Here is an 8,918-nt window from a genome sequence, read left to right as displayed (position 1 = left end):
TTTCCTCTTATACGTGGGACAGATGGTGCAATTTCTTTGTGAAAACGATCAGAAATGATATAATTTTTGAGAAGAAACGCTGGCGTAGACACCTGTCCTTGCATTAAGATACAATCATGTTTGACGCCAAAAACTTATATAGAAAGGAAAACCATTCCTATTTCTCTAATTCCCAGTTGTTAGCCTAATGGAAAAGGCTATTTATGCCCAAAATTAATTAGTTGACTAAAATTACCAGAAATAAATTACCAGCCGCATCAGTACCGACTAGACTGAGAAAACGTTTTATAGATTCATTGTCTTGAACTCAGATGACATTACAAAGTCCAGTCAGCTTTATTTTTCGCAAGTAATAACATAGTTGTTGTATTTTGGCGAAGAGTGTGGATACACGCCATTCATCATGTCAAAAAGTGCTCGGGTATTATAATTTTTCGGGTCCGTCCTATTTTTGGGTCAGTCGTGGTGCAAAGTGGATCTTTTATAACTTTGGCATTGCGAGCTGTGTTGCTTTAGAATAATATGTATTAGAAAAACGTCCAGTCAGATTTCCTGTTTTTAATCCGACACAATTCGGATGCCGCGGATGGCAACATCACGCCTTTTCAAAGTTTTTTGTTTACTAAAATGCGTCCTTTGCCGACGAAAATGCGCTGTCGATTCTTTTCTCCTTTGTTAAAATGGAAAATAAATGTTCGATGACAAAGGTCTCTTTTTCATTGTCAATACTGAACTAGTTAAATATTGATAATTTGTCCCTCGCTTAATTCCTTCGAGGAAATTGACCCTTGGTCAGCCTCAGGTGGTTCTTTTAAATGGCCTTTGTAATTAATTTGGATCTCTATATATGACAAGGAAAATTTCAATTTTATTCTTGTTCAAAGAGTGACTATTTACCAATCATATAATATCCAATAAACTACTTTAAGTGACAAGATCGTTGAACAATGAGACGGAGTATAGAGACTTTCGAGAAACGTTCAACCTTCGGACACCCGCTTCTCATTTAAATAAACCCGCTGATCATGAGCCAGAGGGAATTACACCCCGGCTGCTTTGGGTTTTTATTGGAACTTTCCGGCTGGATTATCAATTTCGAATGGCATAGATCTATGAATAAAACACCAGGAGCATAAGTTGTTAAAATGTTGAAGGACCCCAAAGCAAACGCGAAAAAAATGACCGATGGAGTTCTCAACGTAGTCTGTGTATTATGATCTTCCTATAATTCACTCACAGTGTTGAAAGGCGAATTTGGATCGATATCATTAAAGTATAATTGCAAATCACTTCCATGAAAAAAGCATTGCGGTTCTAGGTACGAGATTCACGCTTTTAATTTCAACCTCAAAACGATGTGTGAAAACCCCCTTTTTAGAGTAAGCAGATCGCAGTTTTACCAAGAGCATTTCGCAGTCAAAAATCTCTTGGTTCTTGCGTCTAAAACACCTGGCGTGCGAGGGATTTCTTTTCCGAAAGCCGCTCCCAAACGTTTTTAGGTTATCAGTTTCTTGTGCCATGAGCTCCTCTGTAGGAAGGAAATTGTTGGCATAATTGTTTGAATTTTTCGCTTTTCTTTTGTTTCTTGAAAAAAAAAAAGAGGCCTTTTTTAAAAAATAGAAGTGGTTAGCGGCTTCACAAATTAGTTCGAACAGGAGGAGGGTTCCCCTGTCAACATTTTCTTTCTCCGTAACAGAATTTTGCATGTGCATTTTAAATTTAACAGAAAACAGAGATATATGAAACGTTTTTGGTTAGTTTAACTTGCCACTGACGAAGTTTTTAGCGACTTCCCATAATTAGTTGTGAAAAAAATGGAAAAAACGGCTGTTTTGAATGCGCGGTTTGCTCACGTTACGTCACGTAGTCACGGTTTTCGCAGAGGACGCGAAACGTTTTCCAGCTCACGTTGGCACAACGACCTTATAAGCTCCTGTGTCGAACTTGAGCTACGGATGCGCCTACGTAGTAGTTCAGAGCATGTGACACAATTCCTGTGCACTCAGCATTTGAGATGGTTTAGTCGGCGGTCCGTTAAGAGAAGTTCATGTTTTTTGCCAGTGGTTTAGGACCGTGTCCATACACATCATAGGACGTTTAAGAGACGATTACTGCTACGGCAACAACGAGGCCACAAAACAATAGGGACTTTGAGGACGGTGCCTACTATTGTTATTGCGCATACGTTCAGCGTATCTCGAGATACTCGGATTTCCTAATTTCAGTGCTTATTAATACAGGGATATTTTTGCGCGGTTCAAACTATGCGGAGAAAGCAGAACTCAGCAAGTGTTCTTGGTATCCAAAAAAGGAAAATGGGGGTAACAACGCATTTTTAAAAGATAATTAAGCTTGAATTTGGAAAAGAACGCCATTCATTGCTTTCTATTTTAAAGCTTTTTACAAATATCGTTGATTAATTATCTTCGAAAAATGCGTGGTTACCCCCAATTTTCTTTTTGGATCTCAATAGCACTTGTTAAGATCTGCTTTTCCCGCATAGTCAGTAAACCGCGCAAAAATACCTTTGAATTAGTAGGCACCGTCCTTAAGATCTTCGACGGTGACGTCGACAAAAACGTCAATTCAAAATATAACTCTGCTCTGTCTTAAGTCTATCGCTATTATTCCAGCGCGTTCGCGTCGTTTAATCTGGGCGAAGTAGGATAAAAATAAATTGGTAGGAGCGGTTTCAGAGTAAAAATGAGATTTGCATTTGTACGCTCACGCTCACGCTCACGCTCTCGCTCACGTTGTCGTTTAAACCTCAAACTTGCTGATTTCGCGTCGTCGTTGTGCAAATTACGGCAAAAAAATGCGTGCTGCACGTGCAACACGATTATTTTTTCCTCTTTTAACCAATGATATTCTTGTTTTGTGGCGTTCCCCTTGACGACCGCGTCATTGATTTTAAAGTCCTCATTACTCTCATTGTGGGTGCAGGGATGTTGCAGTGGTGAGAGCACTCGTTTCCCACCAATATGGCCCGGGTTCGATTCCCAGACTCGGCGTCATATGTGGGTTGAGTTTGTTGGTTCTCTACTCTGCACCGAGAGGTTTTTGTCCGGGTATTTCGGTTTTGATTTGATTTGCGTTAACTTGTTCATTTCAATTTATAGTGTCCCCGATTAGTGCTCTACAGCAGGCTAGAAGATTAGATACTTAAATAAAGTTCCTTTCCTTCCCTTTCCTTTTATTGGTTAAAAGAGGAAAAACATAATCGTGGTGCACACGCGGCGCGTATTTTAGAACATTCTTTTTTGTCCTTTGCTTAAGTTTTTGACGAAGAAGAACTCTGGACGAAGTGAACATACAGGGTAAACTTTTCAGTCTCTATTTTACTCCGAAACCACTCCTACCAATTTAATTTTAGGATACTTCGTCCACATTGAACCACGCGAACGAGATTGAATAATCGCGGAAGACAATTATATTTTGAGGTGACATTGTCGTCGTAGATATTAAAATAGGGAGCTTTCGAAACGAGGAAGACGACGGCTACGAGGACTTCATTTAAAAATACAAGTTAGCGTTATTCATATCACTACGAAGCTATTTCATGCCGTTTCGCGTTAAAAATGTGTGATAACTGTCGAGGAATTAAACTGGTATGAGTGGGTTGGAAGCATAGAGAGAGAACTGAAAATTGATCGTCATGCGCTAACGTCCTCCACAGAACCTTGAATTTGGTCATTTCACGTCGTCATTTAGGAGATGACGGCAAAGAAATGTACACAAATGTAAAACGCACGTGCAGAGCGTGCAGAGCCATTGTTTTTGCTCACTAAACCTATTATTTTGTAGCGTCGTCGTTGCCGTCGACGTCGTCGTTTCGTAAGCTCCCTAATATTAGGGAAAACGTCACCTCAAAATCTAACTTTGCTCTATCATATGTCTTTCGCGATTATTCAGTCTCGTTCACGTCGAGCAATAGGGAGCTTTAGCAACGACGACGGGAACGGCAACGGAAACGTCTTGTAAAAACATAAATTCACGTTATTGCGATCACTTCGTGATTGTTACAAGCTTTGTAATATGACAAAAGTGTGGCAGTCCCTCAGGAATGAAACCGTTATTAGCTGCGCTTAATTTAGGGGAGAAAAATGAAAATTCAACACCAAGTGCTGACGTTCTCCATAAAGACCTGGCCCAACGTTCGCAACATTTCAACGCAACATCTTGCAACATTGTTGCATGATGTTGCGACATGTGTTGCATGGGGTGGCCAAATGCACGTAACATTTTCATCATTTTCACGGCAACATGTCAATGTTTATGTGCCCCAGGCCCCTGGCGCGCTAGAAGTTGACCTGACGCGCATGCCCTCGCGCAACAATGTTGCGTGAACGTTAAGCGTGAACGTGGCCAAACGAGTACAACATCATGAAACATCCAAAATGTTGCACGAAAATTTTGACTGTTTTCAAATTTGATCCAACATCATCCAACACGTTGCAACATATCTCAACACATCGCAACAGGGTGGCCAAACGTACACAATATGTTGTGCCCAACAATGTTGCAAGATGTTGCGTTGAAATGTTGCGAGCGTTTGGCGTTTGGCGTTTGGTTAAAACACTTCAAACTTGGTTATTTCACTTTGTTGCTTTGCTGAAGACGGCAAAGAAATGGACAAAAAATGAAAAACGCACGTGCAGGGCGTGCAAAGCTATTGTTGTTGCCCACCGAATATGCAAATTTGTGAAGTTCTCGTTGCCGTTGTCGGTGCGAAAGCTCCCTAATATGGGCGATGTAGTTTAAAAATTAATCGGTACGAGCTTTTTTCAGACTGAAAATAGAGAATGAAAGATTGTCCGTCGCATGCTCACGTTGTCGTCAAAACCTAGAATTTGGGGATTTTACGTCCTCATTATGCAGACTACCGCAAAAATACGAGCTAAAATCTTTGGCTCAAGTGCAGCACGATTATTTATGCTCTTCTAACTAATGATATCATTGTTTTGTGGTGTCGTTGTGGACGTTGTCGTCGTCGACGTAGAGCTTAAGTTCCCTAAAGCTACGGTTATACGAGCAACAAAAACGTACGCATCCAACTTGTCTCGCAACATTGCTGCGAAACTAGTCGAAAAGCGATGTTAGGCGCGTTACATCCTACACACAACCTGTCTCGCAACAAAAACAAAAACGTGTTGCAAGTTGCTGTAGCGCGTTGTAGTAGAGGTCCGTTCTACTTTCAGCAACAAAATCCCCAAAATGTTGCCCGTTTTACCACTCCAAGGCAAATTGTTTCGCAACAAAATCACTTTTCTAGCGCTCTTGATTTGTCAATTGGTGATTACGTCATACGTGGCTGCAGTACGTTTCCTCTTCCAAGTGCCGACCCCAATCTTTGTTTTCAAAGATCAATTAATTAAGCTTACGTGATTTCGTAGCTGACCAATCAGAGGCCTGAATTCGCGCAACTTGCAACACATTTTTTTGTTGCGAGACAGGTTGTGTGTAGGATGAAAAACGCACAACATCGTTTTTCGACTAGTTTCGCAGCAATGTTGCGAGACAAGTTGGACGTTTTTGTTGCTCGTATTACCGAAGCTTAATTGAATTGTCAATTCGCCTTAGCCGAGCTAGCCTGCGTAGCAAGCGTTCCTTTTCGGCAAAAAGAGCTTCGAAACGATTTTCCGCAAACTGGCCGCGCGGAAGTTGGGGCAAGAGACTGAGGGAACGCTTGCAAGAAGACCCCCTATTTTTTGAAAAACTACCACCTTTTTATGATTGACTTGACACACGCTGATTGACGTCTTATTAACAAATTATCCAATAAAAGATAACCATGTTAACACATGTTGGCTTCCGACAAAACAAACCGAGGCACCGAGGAAACACCGAGTGATCAACGCAGAATTTGCCAGTGTGATTTTAAATGTTAAATTTGTAACGGCAGCTTCTAAGCCGGGTACGACTGGTTATGTCTCTTCTGAGAATTTGTTTAAACCATCCAAAAGAAACTTACGGGCAAATTCTAGCTGATATTTGCAGAGCGGTTGGAATAGAAGTTATCGAAAACAACAGCCAATTTTCAAAACTTGAAAGAAATCCGTGCGCTCGTAAAATACGAAATTTAGAAACATATAAACTCGTACAGAGTTCGATGGGTACTAAGTAAGGCCGTTAAATGCAAATCTCCAGCAAAGCTGACCATGAAACCATTCAAATAGGTTTGAGTTTAAAATTAACGACGATTTCAGTGCGACTTGCTGGCTATTTTGTTGGTGCAGAGTGGTTGACGAAATGGATCGTACTAAATCTCCTGGAAGGCTGTGACTAAAAGTGGGACGGGGACGTGGGACTTGGGACGCGAGGACTCGGGGACGTGGGGACGTGGGGACGTGGGGACTCGGGGACGTGGGGACGTGGGGACGTGGGGACGCGGGGACTCGGGGACTCGGGGACTCGGGGACTCGGGGACGTGGGGACGTGGGGACGTGGGGACGCGGGGACTCGGGGACTAAGGGACGTGGGGACGTGGGGACTCGGGGACGTGGGGACGTGGGGACGTGGAGACTCGGGTACTCGGGGACGTGTGAACTTGGGGATGTGGGGACGCGGCGACACATTTTCGAAGTATAGAATTTCAGAAATGGGACAACATCGCCAAGAAAGTTGAATTGCTTGTGTTATTTTGCTTTTCAAGTACCAGCTAAATACACAGCGAAATTCAAAAATTGGATTCTCGAAAAGTCATTCTCGCCACCCGTCACAGAGCTCGAATGTGAAACAAAGCAGAAGACCTAATGGCCCATTGCTGACACTGCAGCTGAAATTTCAGCGTTTTTTGTTGTTGTTGCTCAGAAACTTGAGCCTTATGACTCCTCTGTAACTGAAGTTTAAATACCGTGCCAATGTCCTTGTTGGCAGCATTGTGACTGCATCTTTCCTGGCGCTTGTTCAATTTGTTACCTTTGATTCGGGTTGTCACCGTTGATGTTGTCGAAAATGTTCGTCATCAGAGGGCCAGAAGCCCCCCAGGAGGGGGAGGGGGGTACTGCCATATATGAGCTATATAGGTATGTGCCGCTGTGAAGGGTATGGTTTTCAAGCAGTTTGCTCTAGGATAGGATACATAAATCAGAGCGTTTGTTTCTAGAATTGGATATACTTTTTAACGGAACTGACCAGTTGGTTGAAGATTTTAGCTAGACTAAGGAAAGTTGATAAAACCAAATTTTTGTATACTACTTCTCCACCGAAACAGCACCACAGTTTCTTTAGAAACTACCGCCTTCAAGTATAAATAAATCATTTTTTGAGAGAGAAACGATTGTGGTATAGGTTTTTCTTTAGCTAGACTGTGCTAGTGACCTTGACCAGGCAAATAAGTTGGCATATTTTTGTTTTACGAGGAAACATTTATCCAATCGACGTTAACTTGAAATCTGCATACTTTGCTTTCTACTCCCTCTTTCATCTGAAATGTGTCACGTGATTTTTAACGGCTAAAAACAATTGAAATGTTTTATCGGAAAAGAGGATGGAAAAGTCATCTTATATCAAGATACCTTGCTGTAGTACTCCTACCGAGGCTTTATCACTCTGCCTTTTAATCATATGCCCACCTTAATGGCAACGGTAAATCAAAATTAAAAGAAAAAAAAGGTCAAATCACATAGAGGTCACAATAAAAATGAACGATATCACATTGATAGGTATAATTATACGTTAATAGTAGTTTTAAGCAGTTTGTCGGAATTTTTTAGGGTAAACGTTCCCCCAGTCTCAAAAACAAGCGTTATGACGTCTTCAGTCAAGAAATGTGACGTGACAGACAACTACGAGTGAAATGCATAATTTAAAATAAAAAGGTTAGGATGCAGAAAGTGGAAGTACTTTTAAATGTTCAAGCCTCGATATACTTAGGGAATTGTAAAATGATCTGAGAAATGGTCATACCAACGTTTCATTCATGTTGCCTATGTCAAATAAGGACTTAATTCCAAAAAAAAATTGTCCCTTCGTTTTACCTAAAATTACTCCACTATGTAACTTGATAGTAGTATAATGAAAGTCACCTTTTTATGAAGACGAGTAATAAACTAAACTATATATATTTACCAGACCTCTGTTTCACATCATACAAACGAGGAACTTAAACCGGGGTACAACGCAGTTACGATCAACAGACGAAGATTTTGTGAAATATGATGAAAAGTTAAACAAATGGTAAAAATGCGTCCCCACGTCCCCACGTCCCCACGTCCCCGAGTCCCCACGTCCCCGAGTCCCCGAGTCCCCGAGTCCCCGCGTCCCCACGTCCCCACGTCCCCGAGTCCCCACGTCCCCACGTCCCCGAGTCCCCACGTCCCAAGTCCCACGTCCCACGTCCCACGTCCCAGTCCCACGTCCCCGTCCCACTTTTAGTCACAGCCCTCCTGGAAATTACAGGCAAACCTCCTCGCTAGTTTGATAATCCACAGTACGTTTTTGATCAAATCGTCACGAAATCGTAGATGAAATAGCAAGCAAAAGTGCTTCAAAATATCGAATAACTTTACAAAGAAGGCGCTTTCTTCTCACAATAATTAAGAGAAGATTTAACAGGCTGCGTAGTTGTCTTCATCTTGTCTCAATCCATGATATAGGACTCAAGCTTACGTCAGGCAAGGTACGCAGAGAATTTGACGAATTTCCTTGATCCTGAAACATGTGGATTCTGATAGTTCGCAGGCATTTTATTAATTCATCCTGCGTAAATAAAGTATCTTTTGCAAGCGAACGAAAAGCTCACTTCAGTTCAGTCCAAAGTTTTCGTCGACAATAAGCGCTGCCAAAGTTTTGTTAAATATAGCCTGTTCCAGGCTCTCAGATAGTCGAGAAAACGAAAAGAACTGCGTGTGAAAAGCGAGTGGGGGCTTGGGTCGAGGCGAGGCGGGAGAGCCTGTAAGCATCTCTTTAAATTCTTC

Source organism: Montipora foliosa, chromosome 7 (assembly GCF_036669935.1).
Source record: "Montipora foliosa isolate CH-2021 chromosome 7, ASM3666993v2, whole genome shotgun sequence".
In the NCBI taxonomy this organism is placed as follows: Eukaryota; Metazoa; Cnidaria; class Anthozoa; order Scleractinia; family Acroporidae; genus Montipora; species Montipora foliosa.
Note: the sequence above shows the minus strand (reverse complement) of the source record.